Here is a 21,716-nt window from a genome sequence, read left to right as displayed (position 1 = left end):
TCTTTGGTGTTCATAATAAAGGCTTGCTGGGCTTTTTGTATCCCCTGTTCTATGTACTTTTTTTTCTCGTCCTCGCTGATAGCAGACTTACGAGACTTGGATCGAATATCTTGTTTCATTCCGTTATATTTTTTGAGTTCAGAGAGGATTGAACGAAACTCCTCTTCTGAGATCTTACTATCAGAGAGTGCCGTGGAAATACGCTCACTCACTGTGTTTAGCTTTGCTTCAGCCAGAACCTTTATCTCGTCGTGTTTCAATGCCTTACGATTAAGTCTGCGTGATACTAACTTAAGCGCCAACCCTACCAACCCTGTCACCCCAGCCGTTATTTCAATACCTAGCACTATAGGTGCAGCCACGATGGTGGTTAACAACCCAACGCCTGCCGCCCCTAGTCCCATGCTGGTTGCCATAAGGGTAGTGTCAGCCCCATCCACGATATTGAAAGCTCTATTGTACTTTTTACATAGTGCTTTCCGCGTGTCACGGTCTTGTTCTAGTTGACGTTTTACATCACATAACTGCCTCAAGCGGAACCCATCTACGGTTTCCAACGTCTTAGCTACTTCCTCTACGACTGGGTACAGGCCCATCCTATAATATATATTTTGAAAGATATTTTAATTGGGGTTCAGTTAGAAATCTATCAATGTATTTGAAGCCTACAAGTTCTAGACTATTAGTCAGGGTAATAGGTGAGAGGCTAATAGAATTTCCTGTTGCAATAAAAACCCTACTGAGGCTTGTTAAGTGGTTTATAGGACCCGTGGTATCCTGTTGTATAACAATACGGCAATATTTATCTTGGTGTTCTCTAATCCAGCTTATATACACCTCGGGTAAAATTTGGTGTATTATTGGGTCTCCATCGGATAAACTCGTAAAGAAGACTTCTATGATGAGGGTGAAAGGGGAGGATATTCTATCAAGATTACTGCTAAATGTTAATTTATTGTTTGGATAAGCACTTAACCCCTTTTTGCCGTAACCAGTAGATGGTATGTGTAATAATACCCTCTCCGGAATGAAATCCCCTGCCCAGATACCATTGTTCTTAATCTTAGAGACAACCCCATTATTTAATGTGATATAAGGTGAGGTGAATGTTAAGTTGATCAGCCATTTAGGCTCTTTTAAATCTGGTAATGGCACCCGTCTGTACACGTTGTTTTTGAAGTGCAGGATGTATAATTCATCTTCCTCACCAGGCTGGTCGAATCCCTCTGTATCTCCCAGGTCGTTAAGCGTAGTGTTGGGATGATGACTGGTCATTATTATAATATTATTATATAATTTCCAACTGGTTTTCTGTTAATAATTCAGGGATAAAATTCATACCAATAAAGTGTATGTTGTTAGGTAGGAAGATCTTGGTTAGTGATATCTTGTTTTCCACGATCACGTTGACACCCTGCAGACTGGTGTTGGAGCCGACACCCACCCGCACGTAAACGTCGCAAACTTGATCCTTGTGTCGTTTCTCCCACCCTAGTTTGACTCCCTTCACGATCTCGACGTTATCCCCCGATGATTCCCCTAGGTAGACTTTGATGGTCAGTGTTGTGTTTGACGGTATACCATCTAGTACTTTGTCCACGCCTTCGAATTCAGACACCAACTGTAATGCCACGTTTTGTATACCCGTTTTACTCGATAGCACGTGGAGTGGTGAATTGTTGATTGGGCTGACGACTACGCTACGTCTCTGAGTTGGGACGTAAGCCACGAGCAGGAATCCATTGTTCACGATTTTGTTTAGGTAGTGGTCTTTGTTATCAGTGAACACGTAGGGGGAGAAGAGCTTAATATTGAGCAACCAGTTGTCGTAATCGGGTAAGAACACCCACTTGTCATCTTCAGTGAAGGCGAGGTTATATGGCCGGTTCTTTTTGATGGTAGTTCTCTCAACATCGTCTAAGTCGAACAGTTTACCCCCGAACGATGGGTATATTCTCCAGTTGTCATCTCCGGTGTTGACGAGGGCGTACTTAGTGTTGACTGTTGCTCCTGTGGTATCTACTACATCGCTTAGGGCTCCACCGGAGGAGACTTCAACGCGTTTGTAAATGTTGTTTTTCAGTTGCAAGGCATACGATTTACCATCTACTCCGGGAGCGTCGAAACCGCGTGTGTCTCCGAGGTCGGAGATCCCGATATTGACACATTTTTTCACTCCGGGTCCTTGTGCGCTGGTCATGTTACGTGAAGCGTTAAGCTGAGGTATCCTATATTTACAGGATTATGATTTATATCTAACACCGATATTGTCAGCTCAGGTATGTTGCCCTGGGTTAATCTCTTATACTGCCGTGGTGAAAACGACTCGGTTCTACCGTCGTTGAATTTCTCAGTTTTCACCGGCACTGCTCTCAGTATAGTGGAAGGGTGACCTCCTTGAATGTTGTACGTTGTGCTCACCTGATCGAGATGAATGTACAGCTCTCGGTACGGTACTAGGTCGGGTAACTTCGTGCCTGTGACGGTTGTTGTTGGTTTTATCTCGTCAGGAGACATACCGAGCATCCTTGCTAATGGTCGGCCGAGCCTCAAAGGGTTTATTCCATTGTTGATTAACACCACTGTACCGTTTGAGTCGTTCATCTTGAGTTCGGCTCCCAGGGGTTTGAAGACCTCGTCGTTGAGAGAGCACACGCTGTAGTAGCCGTCAGTTATCTGACTGCGAGTTCCACTGACGAACAGCTTATTGTTGCTGATATTAATGTTAGTCCATTGTGGTAGGTAGGTGATATCGCAGAGTGCGACTTCGAGTTGACCTGACGTGTTATCGATCGCGTGCGTCAGCTGAACGGCCTCACCGCTCGTTATTCCTGGAAGTGTTATGTACATATTATAATATATGAATTATAAATTATAATATGGATTTAGCACACTTGAAAATCGTGGTGAATGCAGATGGTACTGGGTTTAAAACAACCTTTATTGATATCTTTGAAAAGTATGTCGTGTCCGTTAATAACGCGCAGGCGGTGGTAAACTGGGATCAAAACCCAATGCAGTTTTGGCAGAACCAACTCAACTTTGCTGTGTGGTGTGCGACGACAGGGTCGGGTGTGAAACCAGACTACGGTATAGACGAACTGAGTAAGGCGGTTGTTTTGTTTCATATTTATTATCAAACGAGACGAATATTGAAGGAAATAAGTGCTCCTCTTCCCCAAGATAAAGCGTGGAGTATGACGAATAACCCCTATGATAGACGCGCTTATGAACGTGTTTGTGGGGAGTTTGAGATTCCAACGAATAAAGACTTTCGCCTTCCTGGTGTGAACCATGGTCTCGGTATAGTTCTCGTGTACTTCTACAGGTCCGGAAAATATTATGCCGGTTCTAAAGATGGTTCATACAACCCAAACCGGCATACATTTACAGGCCCCACAACGAATGAAAAGATCCATGTCAGCTGTATAAAGCAAACCAGTCCTGATGCAGCCACAGCCTGGACTAAAATGATCTCAAAAACATCGAAAGGATTCACTCGTGCTGGTACAATACGCTTGAACGACTCGATTCGAACGTACGTGTGGGCGCTGTTGGGTGCGCAGTCGATGACGCGTTCTAACATCCTCGGTAAGGGAACTGCTTACGACGCTCAGACACAATTCGTTTCCAACGTTGAGGATGCTATCAATTCTCCAGTTGATCTCCCGAGGGCTATCGACCGTTACCAAAACGTGTTAGAATACGCCAGATCGAAAGTCAATTACGTGTTCGGCGTGGGGTTGTACATGGCTCCGAGTGATATGCAACTGAGAATAAAAAAAGTGGTGGGTTATAACAACAAAATAGTCATAGCCACGGCGGACCAAAAGTTGGGTATCAACCCCGATATTAACACCCCCTATATCCCACACATCCCACCACGTGAAAAGGGTATAGTGGCGTCACCCCCGGAGCCTAAAGTTCATGTGCCCCCCACACACACCCATATGCATGTGGGGTTACCCCCCTATCAGCAGCATATTGATAATAAAACGGCCCTAGTGGTTGGTGGGGTAACTTTGGGACTTATTTGGTTAAAGATTTCTTAGCCGCTACGTACACCAGGCCCGCCACGGCGACGATGGCTGCCCACAGGTTTTGACTGAGCCACATGGCAGTTTTAGACAGAGCGCCCAACAACCACGAGACGATGCTACCCAGGATGCCGGGAAGGGCTTCGGCGGCTTTACCAGCCAGTTTAGCTAGGCCTTCCCCGAGTTTTTTAATCCAGTCTTTAACACCACCACCACCGCCTGGAGTTCCACCGCCGGCACTTGGGGGTGTGGGGGCACCCCCCACCAGTGACACCACCAGGGTTGATATAATAAAACCCAATGCAGTCAGAATGCTGGCGATGGTGATCCCTTGCTCCCGGAACAATATCCGAATCCTGTTGGCTAAAGTTGTATCTTCGTTCAGTATTCTATCGATTGTTTCCCGAATACGACTGATCTGGGATCGAAGATGTTCACGATTCGAGGAAGCGGCTTCCAATCGTGTACGTCTCTCGTCTTCTAAATCACGTATTCGTTCATTGATACGATTCTTCATATCATCGTCGTCAGTTTCGGTGAGTTTGGTTTTTTCCCTAGCGATGTGCTCGTCGATTTCGTTCAGTTTCCCCATGTTGTTCACGAGTTCTCCACGCACGCGTTTCACGGCTTCGTCTAAGCCGTACAGTTCCCTTACCGGAAAGTCAAACCCCGGTAACGGTTTGTCCCAGTAGGTGCTCAACAGTTTTTCTATGCTGTCCGAGGCTTCTGTAGCACGCTCTGGCGTCATTTCATCTATAGTGGTGAGGTGGGATCTGGTAGCTTGAAGATCTTCTTTAACGGTCTTAGGTATTGCACCACCGTAATCAGGCATGTTTAGATGTTTAATGATAAATTCGCCACCACCATTGCGGCTGGCTAGAGTTGACAAGGCCAGTGGTTTTTTATTGATCTTGTTAAAGAGGTTGACCTCTGGGGCAGACTTAAGACGTAGAACACCCTTTTTATCAATAAAAAAATTATTGTAGTCTCGACCCTTTGGTTCAACGTAGTTTTTATCGCTTTTTAATCCTTCGTAATAATCATTTACCGTTGTTTCTAAAAGTTGTTGGCTCAATGGCAAACTAGTAAATGAGGTCTCCTGCTCATCATCATATGCCTGGGCACTAGCGCCCCGCATATCATCCATAGGTATGTCTTCATCCATTAGTATTTAAATATATTTTATTTATATATAACAATGTACGGTAGAAAATTAGATCCTTTCAGAAGATTGAGAGAGCCATTAGGTGCCAGAGCCGTGCGACAGTCGGTGACCATCACCAACAATCCCAGCAAGATAGACCAGAACCAAACTCTGCTGGTTAGATTTCCAAACCTTGGTGAGAATGACCTCATTGTACCAGGCACTGTTCGACTGGCGTTCAATATCACGTTGACCTCCGACAACGACAAACGCGAGCTAGTGCGGAACGTGGGTCGAGCTATCATCAAGAAAACGACCGTCAAGATCAGCGGTAACGAGGTGCTGAGCATCGATGACAGCGACGTGTTTCACTGCTACAAGGATCTCTGGAAAAGCGAGAGAGAACGAGTCAATGATGTGTACCAGGGTATCAGCAAATCAACCCGGGCGCGCATAGGATACGTCTTCACGACAGACCAACAAGACAAGCTATCGGACGGTGAAAAGGCTATCGCTCTAGCATACGGGAATCGATTCTGCGTGCCGCTCGACTTCGAGTTGCTCACGGGACACGCGCCGTTTTACCAGGCCGCGCTGGGTGATAGGCTCGAATACGAGCTCACGTTTAACGACTATAGCAAAGTAGTGCGTACACCGAACGGTGATGAGGCCAGTTATGCCATAGACAACATCTCTCTGGAGTTCGACATGGTCACTAGCCCGGAGCTGGCAAGGCAGGTTCGAAGTCAGTACTCTGGGAAGATGGCCATCCTGTACGATCGCGTACTGAGGCATAGATCAGTCGTGCGTGATAAGAGCGACACTGTGTGGAATATCAACCTGAATGTGCCGGCGAGATCGATGAAAGGTATCTTGGTCGTCCCCGTGGAGGATTACGATCCATTCCGGAGGGACAGCGAGAAGTTTTTCAACCCCGAGATTGAAAAGGTGGAAGTTACCATCGAGGGCGTGCCCAACCAGCTGTTCAGTCATGGTATGAGGCCACACCAGCAGTGGGATGAGATAAAAAAGCTACCAGTGGGGGATTATATAACAAAGGACCTGGACCTCGGCTCCGTGCAGATCGGTGAATACCTGACCACCAAGTATGCCCTATGGTTGGACATGCGATCCACGGATGATGATAAACTGCACGGTAGCGGGCGCCGTATAGATAACGGCAGCGAAGGGATAACCATACAGATTACTAAGAAGGCTCAAACCGCTGGTAAGTTGAAATTATATCTGTACGTTATTATGGACGCGCAACTTAATATAGACAATGGGAGATTCGTGCAAGCCATCTACTAGTGGGGGGTACCCCCCCAATAAACTACCAACCTCTGGGGGGTGTGGGGGTCTCCCCCTCCCCACTGACCCACACTGCGCTATCATATGCGGGCAGACTGGCTGTGGGAAGACCGTTTTCGTGTTGGATATGTTGGAGGGTTACTACAAGGATGTGTTCGATAACATCGTTATCATATGCCCTACTCTGAGCATGAATAAAACGTACGCGCGACCTTGGGTGATGACGGACCCGGACGTACACAAAATCGACCCTGGAACACGCCTGCAGGACTGGTTGAAAGCTCTTCACGAGAAATTTAAAGGGGAACCGACGCTGTTTATACTGGACGACTGCAGCGCTAATCGCGAGATAACAAAAAAGAGAGACATGCTATCGTACCTGGCCTTCTCCGGCCGGCATGCAAATCACAGCGTCTGGGTGCTAACGCAGAAGTTCAACTCGGTGTTGAAAGACCTCAGGGAGCAGACGCGATGGGTGGCCTTATTTCACTGCAAGGATAGGGATTCGTTCGAGGAGTGTTTGAGAGAGAACGATGTGATGAGTAAATTAGAACCGGAACGGGTGAAGAAACAGCTCGCTGAAACTAAACACGCTAAGCTCGTGCTAAAGACCGACCAACCCGTGGCTTATATAGTATGCTAAGCAAAGCTAAGCAAAGCTAAGCAAAGCTAAGCTAAAGCTAAGCTAAAGCTAAGCAAAGCTAAGCATATAGCTATGATATTCGAAGTATTTGTCGTGTGCAACTTAACCTTCATTTCTCTGTGTTTTGTCTGTATCGGGTATTATATAGTTAAAACTAAATCTTACTTGTTATATTATAAGATGGAGTGTGAGGAATTGCTCGAACAATTGTCTGTGGAGGGTTCCCCCACGCCGCCCGCAGGCCCCACTGATGACAAGCGAGAGAAACTGGTGGCGTTGGCTGTTGGAGGCAAAGCCAAACATTACTTTGGAGACTACACTCCAGATAAAATTAACAAAATGTCAGCCGAAGAAATCGATAAGCTGTACGCTAGATACGAGTCCCGGCTCGGAGCAGAAATGACAAAGACAATAGGATCGGCTATGACCCAGATGTACACCGGTATTGTGTCACATTTCCTTCCCATTCCACCAGAGCGCCGACTTTACCTGTGGGAAGACCTAGATAAAGACCCTTTTATCGAACACGCCGTGAGCTCTATCAGCTGCGGGTTGTACCACAAATATGGTATGTTGTTGGCTCCAGTGACGGCGGCGATTATCACGGCAAAACATTGTCAATTTGAGAGAAAGAATAATAATAATAGTATAGATGGATGCTGCACAGGAAACCCCAGTGGAGGTACCCCCAACAGTGATGGAGGAGACCCCACCCCCAACAGTGGAGACCACTTCAACAGTAACCAGACAGAAGAATCCTAAGAGAGTAGCTGCCGGTAAAAAACGGTGGTGTAACCAACATAAAGTGACCAATCCAACCCGACTGTTGTTGGCTGTAGGTGTAACTGCTGCCGTGGTTATAACATGGTTATACGCCTCCCACAGTGAGCCACCACCCAACAGTGAGCCCCCCACCCACAACAGTGGGGGTATGGGGGTATCCCCCATGGTAGACCCGCATATCATGTTATAATTTTAATATTTTATATCATATACATAATGTCTGAGGGGAAAACGTTCGTCAACGACGCATACCACGCCACAGTGGTAGCTAGTCTAGCAGTAGGGTACGCTCGGTTAACTAAAATGGTGCTTAAACAACCAACTATCAAGCTAGATTTCAACCTGCAGGATATGGGTATGCTCATAATGAACCTTGGTATGGCGATGGCCACAAAAGACATCCTAGTAAAACAAGGGATCATACCTGATAATATAATGAAATAAATATAGGGATGGCCACGATAGCTATGATGGTCGGTGGGGCGTTAGTGAATGCCCTGGCATTTTCCGGGAGTAATTTCCTCTTCTCGAAACTACGAGATGATCACGCGGCTGAAATACAGGAAGAAAGGAAGCGACACGATCTCGCTACTGAGAAACTACAAAGAGCACAGGCCGAGTACGCTAAAAAACGCCTCCAGAGGATCGATTTTATTAATGAACAACTCACGCGTGAAAACCATGCCGTTCAAACATTCAAAGATGTCGATGAAGCAATGAAAGAATACTACCTACTAACTGGTAAACGATTGGAAGCGCTCAATAAACCCACACTCGCTCAGTACTACACACCATCCAAGGGACAAATGAATCGTGAACTGGGCTTCATAGTGTTGGGTATAGCAGCTACTGCGTTGGTTGCTAAGCAATTAAACTAAAATACCTATATAAGTAAACATGAGACCCGCTCCATACCGATGCGAATATATACTTATGGGGAAGACCGAGGCCTGTGGTAGGAAATGCAGGAATCAGGGGTTCTGTTGTTTCCATATGGGAAGTCCTAACTACACGTGTTCTGTGTGTGGTATCGGGGTTAAAGGGCACTACTGTTTATGTAAAGCTCACGGAGCGAACGTAGTCAGACATCAACTCATATACGAGAATAAAAAAGGCTACATAAAAGAACGTAGGCGACTGCTCAAGATAGACTCCAATTAGAGATTATACACACCTACGTATAGCTATGTCTGTGGAAAACATATTCAAATATGAACTGGCCTTATGGGGCAGCTTCAGATTTAAGATAATAGTGGACGTGGTATGGATTAAAGAGGGTGTTAAGTATACTCACCCCTTCGAATGGGAGCGGGATATCGCGTCTCAATACCATATAGAACGTTTTTCGAGTATAAGTGAATACAAGGAATACTATAACCAAGGTGAGTACTGGATTGAAACAGCCACACTATATATTTTACCAGGTACGTGGGACGATTTGACAGAATGTCTAGAATTGTACCCAGCCACCAGAAAATATTTTTTAAGAGTTACTGCCGACCAATTAGACATTGATTCTCTTAGGTGTAAACACTATGGCTACTGTGCGCGAGCTCAAGCGGGCCGCAAAGCAGAGAGGTGTTATCGGGTATTCTAGAATGCGGAAGCCAGCATTGTTGAGATTACTAGGTTTAGAAATCCCTCCTACGGTAAAACAGTTAAAAGCTCAAGCGAAACAACTTGGATACACGGGTTATTCAAAACTGGGGAAAGCCGGGTTAACCACATTGTTATCACATGCCCCCGTACCCACTGTAAAACAACTGAAAGCCGAGGCACACGATTTGGGTTTAGGCGGGTATTCTCGTATGAGAAAACCACAGCTTGTAGAATTATTACGACAGAATAGAGCTGTTGACCTGCAGTTCGTGCGCACTGAGCGCGCTGTAGGTAACTATTTGAGAGGTTGGCGCATGCACGTTGATAGAAACATAGACATTACAGATATACAGCCTCTGATAGCTGATAAGGTCAACCAGGAACTAAATAACCTAGGAAGTATCAAGTTTCAGATCACGGTGAAAATGTCGCTCGATAAGGAGGGCACCACAGGGGTCACTGAGTATGTTCAACCTTACTTCCGAGGTCAACAAGAGGTCGCCACACATACAGAGACCATTGACGCATCAATCGATAATAGTTTTCAGCAGATACGAGAATACCTAGAACGCTACACGCACATGGGGTCCGGGTGGGCTGTGGATAAAATCGATAACGTCTATCTAGATATAGCTAACTACGTGCCGTTCAGAGGTGGGTCATACCTAGCCTTGCCTCCCTACTATAAGAACAAACAAGCCATAGTAAACGTTAAGAATAGAGGAAACGATTGCCTGAGGTTAGCTATCAGGTCAGCCTTATTTCCAGCTGCCACTAATCCGAACAGGCCTTCTAATTATCCACAGGACGATGGGCTCAACTGGGATGGTATAGATGAACCCACCCCAATATCCCAGATCACTAAAGTAGAAAAACAGAATAATCTGGCTATAAATGTCTTTGGACACGAAGGTAACACAACAATAGTACACAGGGTCAGCCCGGTGAAGGATCGCCAAGTTATTAATTTATTCATGATCAAGCGAGGTGAAACGTATCACTACACGTGGATAAAAAATCTCAGCCGGTTGTTGCACGACCAGTCGAAACACGTTGGGGAAAAACACTTTTGTGTACGATGCCTACACGGTTTCAGTCGGGCTGATTTATTAGAATCCCACCGGGAGGATTGCCAAGGTGTTGGGCAGACGGCCATACGAGTCGACATGCCTAAGGAAGGTGAAAATATCCTAAAATTCAACAATCACAAGAATCAAATGTCTGTGCCTTATATCATATACGCCGACTTCGAAGCCTTGGTGGTAGGGGAATCATCCCCCACACCCCCTAGTGGTGGGAGTTTCACCCACAAGACACAAGAGCATATAGCCTGCGGTTTTGGATACATCGTCGTCCGTTGTGACGGGGAAACGAAAGCTCCGGTAGTGTATAGGGGTCCTGACGCGGCTGAAAGGTTTCTAAAGTGCTTGCAGGAGGAAGAAAAAATTATTAGGAATACATTGTATAAAATCGCTCCCATGCGTATGACCAGAGCCGACAGGCTAGCTCACGCTAGTAGCACTAACTGTCACGTGTGTGACTCACCGCTTAACGGTGATTCGGTGAGAGATCACTGTCACATAACTGGTAAGTATAGAGGCGCCGCTCACAGCGCGTGCAACCTCAAGCTTAAAATCAACCCTAAGACAATAAACATCCCCGTTGTCTTTCACAACTTGAGAGGGTACGACTCACACTTGATCATGCAGGCCATCGCGAAAATCGATGGTAATATATCGTGCATCCCCAACAACATGGAGAGATACATCTCCTTCAGCTTAAACGGACTTAGGTTCATTGACTCGTTTCAGTTCCTCCTGTCGTCACTCGACAGTCTGGTCAAGGCCAACAATACCTTCCCTATCACCGATCGATACACAGACGCCGAGACTAGACCCCTGCTTATGAGGAAGGGTGTGTACCCATATGAGTACATGGATAGTTGGGTCAAGTTCACCGAGACCAGACTACCTCCTATCGACTGCTTTTATAGCAAGCTGAATGAGGCGTCCGTCTCACGAGACGATTACTCGCACGCGACTAACGTATGGAATAAACTGGGTTGTAAGAACCTGGGTGATTATCACGACCTGTACTTGAGGACAGATGTACTGCTGTTAGCCGACGTGTTTGAAACGTTTCGGCGGACATGTTTCAAGCAGTATAAACTCGACCCCGCATGGTATTACACCAGCCCAGGTCTGTCGTGGGACGCCTTGCTTAAAAAGACCGGAGTTAATTTGGAATTGCTCACAGATTACGACATGCACCTATTCATTGAGAAAGGCTTGCGAGGTGGGATTTCCATGGCATCCAAACGATACGCTAAAGCAAATAATCAATACGTGAAAGGTTACGATCCTAACAAACCAACCAATCACATTCTATACCTCGACGCAAATAACCTGTACGGCTGGGCCATGAGCCAGTATCTACCTACAGGGGGATTCGAATGGGTACCCCACGTTGATGTTATGAGCATTGCACCAGATTCGAACAAAGGTTATATCCTCGAAGTTGACTTAGAGTATCCCAAGGCATTACACGCATCGCACAACAGCTATCCCCTTGCACCCGAACGTATGAGGGTTAACCCAGACTGGATGTCTGAGTACCAACATAACTTGTCAGGTGGTCGTGTGACAGACGTTGAAAAACTCGTGCCTAACTTAATGAATAAGACCAAGTACATCGTTCACTATCGCAACCTACAGCTGTACCTGTCGTTGGGTATGAGGCTGGCCAAAATACACAGGGTGCTCATGTTTGACCAGAGCCCATGGATGGAGCCCTACATCAGAATGAACACAGACCTACGAAAAAAAGCCACCAGTGATTTTGAGAAAAATCTCTACAAGCTCATGAACAACTCGGTGTTTGGTAAGACTATGGAGAACCTGAGGAAACGCGTGACCGTGAAGCTGGTTAGATCTAGTGAGGAAGACAAGCTCAGGAAATTGATAGCCAGTCCGGCATTCAACCGTAGCAAGATATTCACAGACGACCTGGCTGCCCTACACATGAAGAAAAGCCACATAAAATTCAACCGACCTGTTTACGTGGGGATGAGCATCCTCGATTTATCCAAACACCTGATGTACGACTTTTACTACAACGAGCTCAAGAAACAGTACGGCGACAGGTGCGAAGTGCTGTACACTGACACGGATTCCCTGCTGATGGAGATTCGAACTGAGGACGTGTACGAGGACATGAAAAAACACATCGATTTATACGACACCAGCGACTACCCTAAGACCCATGCCATGCACAGTACGGTAAATAAAAAGGTCCTAGGTAAGATGAAGGACGAGTGTGCTGGCACGCCCATAGCCGAGTACATAGGTTTGAGGCCTAAGATGTACTCCATACTGAAAGCCGACAATAGCGAGATCCGGAAGGCTAAGGGGGTTAAGAAGTATGTGGTGAAACAACACATCAAACACGCCAGATTCAAGGAAGCCCTGTTCAAGACCCGTACCTTTAGACATAAAATGAACACACTTAGAAGTGATGGGCACAAGATATACGGACTGACTATAAACAAGACGTCCCTATCGCCTATGGACACGAAACGTTGGATAGCTATTGATGGTATAAACACATACGCGTATGGACATGAAAAAATTTGAGTCTATTTACTACAGCCCGCGTGGGTACTGGAAAGGAGCTAGCGCAGTAGATAAGCTAGCTAAACTAGCGCGAGTACCCCCGGAGGAAGCCAAAGCGTGGCTTGAAAAACAAGCCTTGTGGCAGATCTATTTGCCTGCACCACGCTACGTACCTAGAAGGAGGTTCGGTATTAACATACCTAATAGCATTCACCAGGCAGACCTACTGTTCCTACCCCACGATAAGAGGTACAAGTATGCCTTAACCGTAGTGGACGTAGCCAGTCGTTACAAGGAAGCCGAACCCTTGACCACGAAAGATTCGGCCCAGGTAGCCAGAGGATTCGAACGTATATACAAACGCAGTCCGCTGACGTGGCCAACAGAGCTGCAAGTTGACCCCGGACGGGAGTTCATGGGTGCCGTGTCACAACTGCTAGCCAAACACGATACGAAGGTCAGGCGTGGCACGGCCGGAGCCCATCGCAGTCAAGCTATAGTTGAGAGATTTAATAGGACTTTGGCTGAGCGCTTGTTCGGCCATCAGTATGCTAGGGAGATGGCCACCCCTGGAAAACGATCGACCGAATGGGTCACGAGGTTACCCGAGGTGGTGTCGGCAATCAACCATGAAGTCACCCGTCTCACCGGTAAGAAACCGGCAGACGCTATCAAACTAAAATCAATAGTTGCAGAGTCGGCCGCTCCATTGCGTGGGAAGGAGAAACAGATACCGGATAGGGCCCTAGTGAGGTATCTGTACCAGCCTGGGGAACACGAGGGTGATAGCCGTAAGCGAGCCACCGATCCTATATGGTCGGTCAAAACTTACAACATAGATAAAGTGGATATGAAAGCCGACGAACCTAACTTGTACTACTTGAGGGATGGGCCGGGTAGGGGGTTTGTAAGAGAAGAATTATTGATCGTACCGTACGGCACAGTGTTACCGCCTGCCAAGTCACGGTAAACGTGATGGCGTGGCTTTGTAGTAGGGGCAATAGTATCAAGAGCTAAGGGTCCCACCAAAGCCTCATTTAGTAAATGAGGCTTTTTGAAAAGTGTTTTCGGACTATCATTCCCTATACTACTCATTTGATGTCAGTGAAGAGATGTGGTGAAAGTGATTGAAGCGGACATAGAATATCCTCGTGTATGTGGTGAGACGCATATTCCGAAACACAATCAACTTCTTTTGTTTCTCTAATTAGCTGGGTTTTATTGTCAGTAAGAAGTGTTTGACATCTACACTTGAACAATTTTTAGTTTAGTGAAGAGGAAATGGCATATTTTAAATGTATGCTGTAACACTACACAGACACGGTAATGACTAAAGACAAAATGACAGCAGTTTCTGCGTGTTTAAGGGTATTATTTATTCTGCAGTGACGAACATATGCACTAACTACTTAAAACAAGTACAAGTATAAAGAGTTATATCAGCGACACCAGTGGTTAAAAATCATCATATTTCTCCGACTTGGTTGTGGGAGAGTTGCACGGGTGGCGGTCAAAGGGAAGTAACTCTGTGCAGGATGCTGTGACCGAACCTGTTTTCGCACGTCTCCTCTCTCGATGCTCATGTTGTTGATGTCTGGGTTGTCTGGATTCTATTATTTACAGACCACCGCCATCTAGATGGAATACATTGTTGAGTGAAGCGTAAAAGCTAAACTCATTTTGGCTAAACCCCATTCTCTTTACACTTTCTATCTCCAAACAGTGTCTAACCGTTATCACTCATGAGCCAAACAGCCAATTTGCTTACTGAATCTGATTTGATATCTCTTTGTGATTTAGGGATGCATTTAAACAGTATATCATATCTCTTCAATGGAAATATTCCGTCATAAAAAACTGTGTATATCTGAAGAAAGAACATTAACGGATGTATTCATGATATAACTCAAAGTTGTTTTACTTTGGGTTATAATTGTAGCACTCGTTATTTTTCTGTCCGTATGTACACATACAGCCATAACTAGATCCAGTCGTAAGTTGTGTGGTAAGGGCGGTCAGGTAGCTTAGTGGAGAAGGCGGTCGCCCGTCACGTCGAGGATACTGTTTCGATCAACCTCGTGGGTACAATATGTGAAGCCCTTTTCTGGTATCCCCCGCCGTGATATTGCTGGAATAATTCTAAAAGCGGCTTAAACCATATTCACTCACTCATTATAGCATCATTACTAACATCAGAGTATCACAGACATATTTACAAGTTCGAACAAAGTAAAGTATCATCATGTACTAGCTATGCGTGAACAATACCAGCACCTCTCAAATATTGTTTTGTATATGAGAGATGTATTTGAAGCAGGCTGTACAAACTTTGTCGAGCATGAATCTGAATGAGGTGACATTCACCAGTGAACACATTACTGTGTTTCAGCTCCATTGTTATGGATTGATTGACGAGTTGGAAAAAGTTTGGTTGAAAAAAACGAAATTACATCACATTACCATACATCTGATCAGTCACTCATGAAACAGTCGACTCGTGAACGTGGCCTACGTTGATGAAAACACCCTGTATGTAATCACGTGCAATTTATCAATTTACTATTAGCAGGAATAATCTACAAGCTGTATACATTCTCCCTGTTAATAGTGATGTGATCACGATTGAATTTAATATAACATTGATTCCGACACTAATTTATTATTGGACGTCGGTTTCATGTCGGTGGAGAAACTAAAGTAATGCGAGTCCTATTTCAATCGGGTTTCAAATATTTGTTTTCAAATGTTAATTGCACTAACTGTCAATCATCTAGACGTCCCAACGTGTTTATTGTGCTTCTGAACATACAAATACAAGCCTAAAGGGCAAGCATACTCTGCTCAGGTAACAAATACAGTCATCATGCAGCATGCTTTTAGTCTCCGTAAGAAAACTGTTGTAAGAGATGTTTTGAAATGTAGCCCTGGTATTTGGTAGATAACGAAACTATCACTGCGGTCAAGGGGAAATAACTGTGCGGGAAGCTGTGGCCGAACCTGTTTCCACACGTCTCCTGTCATGTAGATTAATTGTTTGGCTTGATCTTTCATGCCGCACTCAGCAGTATTTCAGATAAAAAGCTGTAGTCCGTAAATGATCAAATCTGGACCAGACAATCCAGTGATCAACAGCATGAGCATCGATTACACAACTGCAATACCATAACATGCTACAACTGTGTCCGGGACCCTGACCATCCGATACCGTTAGTCGCCTCTTACGACATATATGGGTTACTGAAGTTCAATTCTATCAATCTTTATCCCAGGTTACTTATGTAGGTACACACACAAGTATAGTGTACTCTTTATACAAGACGCCATATTCAATTAGTTCATTTTAATATGTACAAATATCATTACCGTGATTAAAAAATGCAGACAACTGATGTTTAAGCATGTCTTCAGCGTATGCACGGAAATAGACATTTAAAAACAAGCAAGAAGCTGTTTTGGGGAGCTTTAACTTTTGTTTAGGCAAGGCTGACTAGAAAACAAACCCAAACTGTTTGTTTCACTACTCTTTGCTATCAGTGTCAGAAAGAAGTTTAATAAGTCGAAGACACTAAAAGGGACCAGTAAATTTATATGTTATTTTGTGGTGCAAAGCTGTTATTGAAATTGTGAAAAAATAATGTTTTTGCAGAATGATATCGGTATCACCTTTTTCTGAATTACAACATTGTTATCAATGGTATCATTTCATGTTTATGCTTTATTTGTGAACTGCATGTCAAATTATAACGTCTGTAACAGGGAGAACGCCTATGTAAATTTGGCATTACTGTCGTTTTTGGCAGTTAATTAACCTGTGTTATGCAAACATGTGAAATCTGGATAAAGTTATTGTTTTGACTGATTACAGTGTATGCTTTATACAATCACATTTCGAATGACACAAATTTCAGATGTTTTGTGAAATAACTAAGAGGGTCACCCATGTCGTTTCATTTCTTGAACCAACAACCAATATGCTTCAGTCATTTCATGAAATTTCACTGAATAATTCAATCTGCAAAAGTGGATCCCAATTTCAACATCACTTATTGCCAATGACAGTTATTGGTATTGTGGTCGCGACCGTTACACATCAGATTGGATTAGAAGTATTTACACGTGATTGTTTGATACTTGTGTGTCCAGAACAACCACACCTCACGAACCCCTGTCCCCCACATATCGATGAAATTTCATGAAGTGATTTAAGTATATTGATTGTTGTCACACAAAATGACGCGAAATTCACCCTTTCCCGAAATGACAATGCAGTCAATGTTGTTGTATACATCGTAATGCGAACTAGTAATGTTGTGTATACCAATAGCACGTGTTAGTTGCCTCACATGCAGTGCATTGTGTACTTGTGGTACCTGTACCACAGTTGTGTTGAAAACTCAAGGATGCTTTGTCATATGGGATGCGATTGTTACATACATTGTCAGCAATATTTCAGTAATACCTGGGCACTGAATAGCAGTTGTTCTTCCACGGCATATCCACTTAATAAACACTTCACATTCAACTCCAGGTCAAGATTGCCACGCCAACCCAAGTTCGTTTTCCAGAGACTACTTTTGTAACCATTAAGTATGTCAAGGGAGACAACTCTTGAACCCTTCATCAATAACTGTGAAATCTCCAGGCTTGCATACTTTCATTCTGTAAGTTCACGTAACGGAAGTGCCCATGTTGCGTAACTGTCTGGAAATTACGTTTTGGCTTGACAAGTGACAAAACACACTGAGACAATAGCTTACCTTGACTCACAATCTCTAATTTCTGTTGTAGTTAAGAATAAGTGGGTGAGTTTAATTGTACGCCGCACTCAGCAGTATTCCAGGTATACGGCGGTGGCATGTAAATAATCGAGTCTGGACCAGACAATCCAGTGATCAACAACATGAACATCGATCTGCGCAATTGGGAACCGATGATATGTGTCAACCAAGTCAGCGAGTGTGACCATCCGATACCGTTAGTCGCCTCTTATGACAGGCAGAGTCGCCGTTTATGACAAGCATGGGTTGTTGAAGGCTTATTCTATCCGGAACTTCACAAGTGGTTGTTGATAAGAAATGGGGGCCGACCCCTTGAATATGTTCCTTTTACAACTGTTACATAAACATAATGAGCAGGGGGTAAACAATGTGTGAAGCTTATTTCTGGTGTCACCCGCCATTGCGTTGCTGAAACAAATTCGGCATAAAACCATACTCACTCAGTCACATAAACATAAGTGTAAAAAAGTATCAACCTGTTAAGCCTGTTAACTTCATATTCCATTGCCTCTAAAGTCTATTCAGAGCATTCTCCTCTTTGATATGGCTGACGGTGATAAACGTATCAACCTGTTAAGCCTGTTAACTTCATATTCCATTGCCTCTAAAGTCTATTCAGAGCATTCTCCTCTTTGATATGGCTGACGGTGATAAAAGTATCAACCTGTTAAGCCTGTTAACTTCATAGTCCATTGCCTCTAAAGTCTATTCAGAGCATTCTCCTCTTTGATATGGCTGACGGTGATAAACGTATCAACCTGTTAAGCCTGTTAACTTCATATTCCATTGCCTCTAAAGTCTATTCAGAGCATTCTCCTCTTTGATATGGCTGACGGTGATAAAAGTATCAACCTGTTAAGCCTGTTAACTTCATAGTCCATTGCCTCTAAAGTCTATTCAGAGCATTCTCCTCTTTGATATGGCTGATGTGGTGTAAAATTTAACTCATCGATCGTGTATGTCCGGTTTAAAGGGTGTCTGTCCTGTTTAAAGGGACTGCAACGTGATCTCGTGGCTGAAAACATGTCACCACCCTCCATGTCCGACTTACTGCCTCGGTGTCAGTTCTGTATACACGCTTGGTAAAACGTACTTTTGTTCTAGAAGTTTCCAGAGTACACTTGACCTATAAAACATTCACACATTGCAGTTCCCTCAATTTTGCTTGTATTAGATTGTATTTCTGACAACCACTTATTATGGACATATACTATTATGAACTTAACTGAACCTTAAACGAAATATTGTAATGCTATAACACCAGTATTTAATGACAAAATATACTGTCAACTAACGATGGGCAATAAATATAATATAAATATAATGTAAAGATAGAACCCCCAAATCAGCCATAATGTGTTCAGAGTCCAGAACCAGAAACAAGACAAGGAACAGGAACCAGTTGTGGCAGCAAAAGGTGTTGCTGATGTTGTACCATTTAGGCTAAACCCGAAGTGCATGTATAATTATTGTTTCTGTTTTTGTGAAACTGAAGGCAAATGTCTTCAAATGATATTCTAAAATTAAAATTTGAAGTAAAATGAGAAATAGCTAAAAGATGAATCTGGAACAACATTTGTAACAAAATGGAAGCATGTATACATATATATACATTTGATGACAAAGTACACTGTTAACAACACACACACACACACACACATATATATATATATATATATATATATATATATATATATATATATATATATATATATCTATATCTATATATATATATATATATATACCATCTGTTTAACTGTAATCTGTAATCACTTCTATACATACAAAAAATAGTACCCAACAGCATGCCCTTTTAGATTACGAAGCTCCCTTCTCCACCTAGTTACCTCACCCTTTCTGAAGCCCTGGGGGAGCCCTCACATATTATGACCGTGCAGAAGTCGATGGGGAGGCAATTAGTTGTTTCTGTGCGATTTCTTCCCTAAGTAACTGAATCAGAGAACTTCATTCTTTCTACTCTGCTCTAAGTAAATGCATTATGTTATACAAGCAAAACCCTGTCGTTGAAATATTCGGTTTGCTGCAGATTTATGCTCCTATCAATACACATTGCATGTATTATGCAATTCCACACGAAAATTCATCAACTGCCAACATGTTTTGGTATGAAGACCAATTTCAACATACCATAAACAATACACACTGAAGGGCTGCATGCCAGTCAGTGTGGACGGACCTTCAAGGTATGGCGGATGTAACTTACCTTTTTCTAGGTGGCAAAGGCATCTTCTCATTCACGTCTTCTAGCTTTGATTCCTAAAGCCAGCACGGTCATTGGCCGAATTCGTGGTGTTTACCAATATTTGGAAGCGTGGGCGGACCGCGGTACCGAATGCTGAGTCACAAGGTACACCATGCGTGTGTGTGATGTCTGAGTGCATGCCTGCGTCTTTCTCTTATGTAGGTGTTCAAATGCAAAACACTGGTTAACGAGTGTAGTAGAGGAATGTTTATCCATCAATCAGTTCTCGGGCGTCACACATACTGCCTTCGTTTTGCCGTGGATGTTGAACACCGTAAACAACGCCGTAGCCAAACCAGGAAATCCTTGCGACACCGACAGTATGTTTGTTATCATCTGTGAAGATCTCCACCTTTGATCTACACTGAGAAGTCGATTAACCATTATGGATGCAGTAAGTTGAGGGGAGCATGCATAATATGAGCGATGCTGGTCTCCACAATTAGTTTCCAGATTGACCACCATAACTGTAATTGTGATATCATAATTCTGAAATCACAAAACTGGTTTGCACTGGGAGATCTGGGCCCTGTTGGATGAAACGACCTTAGTACTGGGGCTACCGTAAGCTTAGGCCTCTGTTACCATTACGATGATCTTAGTGCTACGATCGTTTTCTCCACCGGAACCATGGAGTTCAGACAAAACCGAAAGTTGTGCGGCAGAATTATGTGGAAAATGCTATTGTATACAAACACACAAATATAATGTGAACAACTTGTGCATGCACGTATCTCTACAGTCTGACTTTGATAAAGACATGTTTATGCATGAGTAACAGCTGGGTTTATTCCTGAGCAGAGGAAACCGTACACACCAATAGCAGTTCTACACGAAATGGGAGGTTGGGATAGCCTTGTGGTTTTGTCGTTCACTCGTCACCCTGAAGAAACAGGCTCGTTTCCCTACTTCGGCACATTCAGTTTAAGTGTCACCAGCTGCCGTGATATTGCTAGAAAATTGCCAAAGCTAAACAAGGCGTTATATCCACCTCATTCATTCCGTATGAAATGACCCCCAAATGAACCTGTATGTGCACGCTTTCAGCATAAGTGGCGGTATTAACACAGACACCACTAAATATTGAAAAAACGGGTTTTCGTCACTGAAACGGATTTACATCTTATAAACCGTAAAATCTTGCATAACAGCTTCTAAGGTGAGTAGCCAATATCTCGACCGTACCAAAAATGACTCGAAGAAGAACAGATTCTGCAAATTTAATGATTTAAAGTTCAGCATGACTTACTCAAATAGTTTTGACAAGGCGTATGGCTGCATGTCCAGCATTAAACACAACAACTTTAACCTGTCATGTATTTATCATCCTATAATGTGTTCCTTGGGAGATCAGAAGATATCTACTAGGTGATAGAGAGATCTGAAAGTAGATTTTGTACAATGCCCTGACAATGCTATGACATCATGAACTTGGTGACGTCACAATACTATGACATCGCAGCACTGCAAATCTGGTGTGAGTGAGTGAGTTTAGTTTTACGCCGCACTCAGCAATATTCCCGCTATGTGGAGGCAGTCTGTGAGTA

The 21,716-nt window shown here is 43.9% G+C and overlaps 1 protein-coding gene across 1 annotated transcript in view; it reads left to right on the top strand.

The window, feature by feature from the left end:
* LOC137281563 (E3 ubiquitin-protein ligase TRIM33-like) overlaps positions 1-21,716 on the top strand; it is a 77,304-nt gene that overhangs the window by 23,859 nt on the left and 31,729 nt on the right. The window lies entirely within an intron of this gene.

The sequence above is a fragment of the Haliotis asinina genome, chromosome 4, assembly GCF_037392515.1.
Source record: "Haliotis asinina isolate JCU_RB_2024 chromosome 4, JCU_Hal_asi_v2, whole genome shotgun sequence".
Taxonomy (NCBI): Eukaryota; Metazoa; Mollusca; class Gastropoda; order Lepetellida; family Haliotidae; genus Haliotis; species Haliotis asinina.
This window is presented reverse-complemented; position numbering and strand designations above follow the sequence as displayed.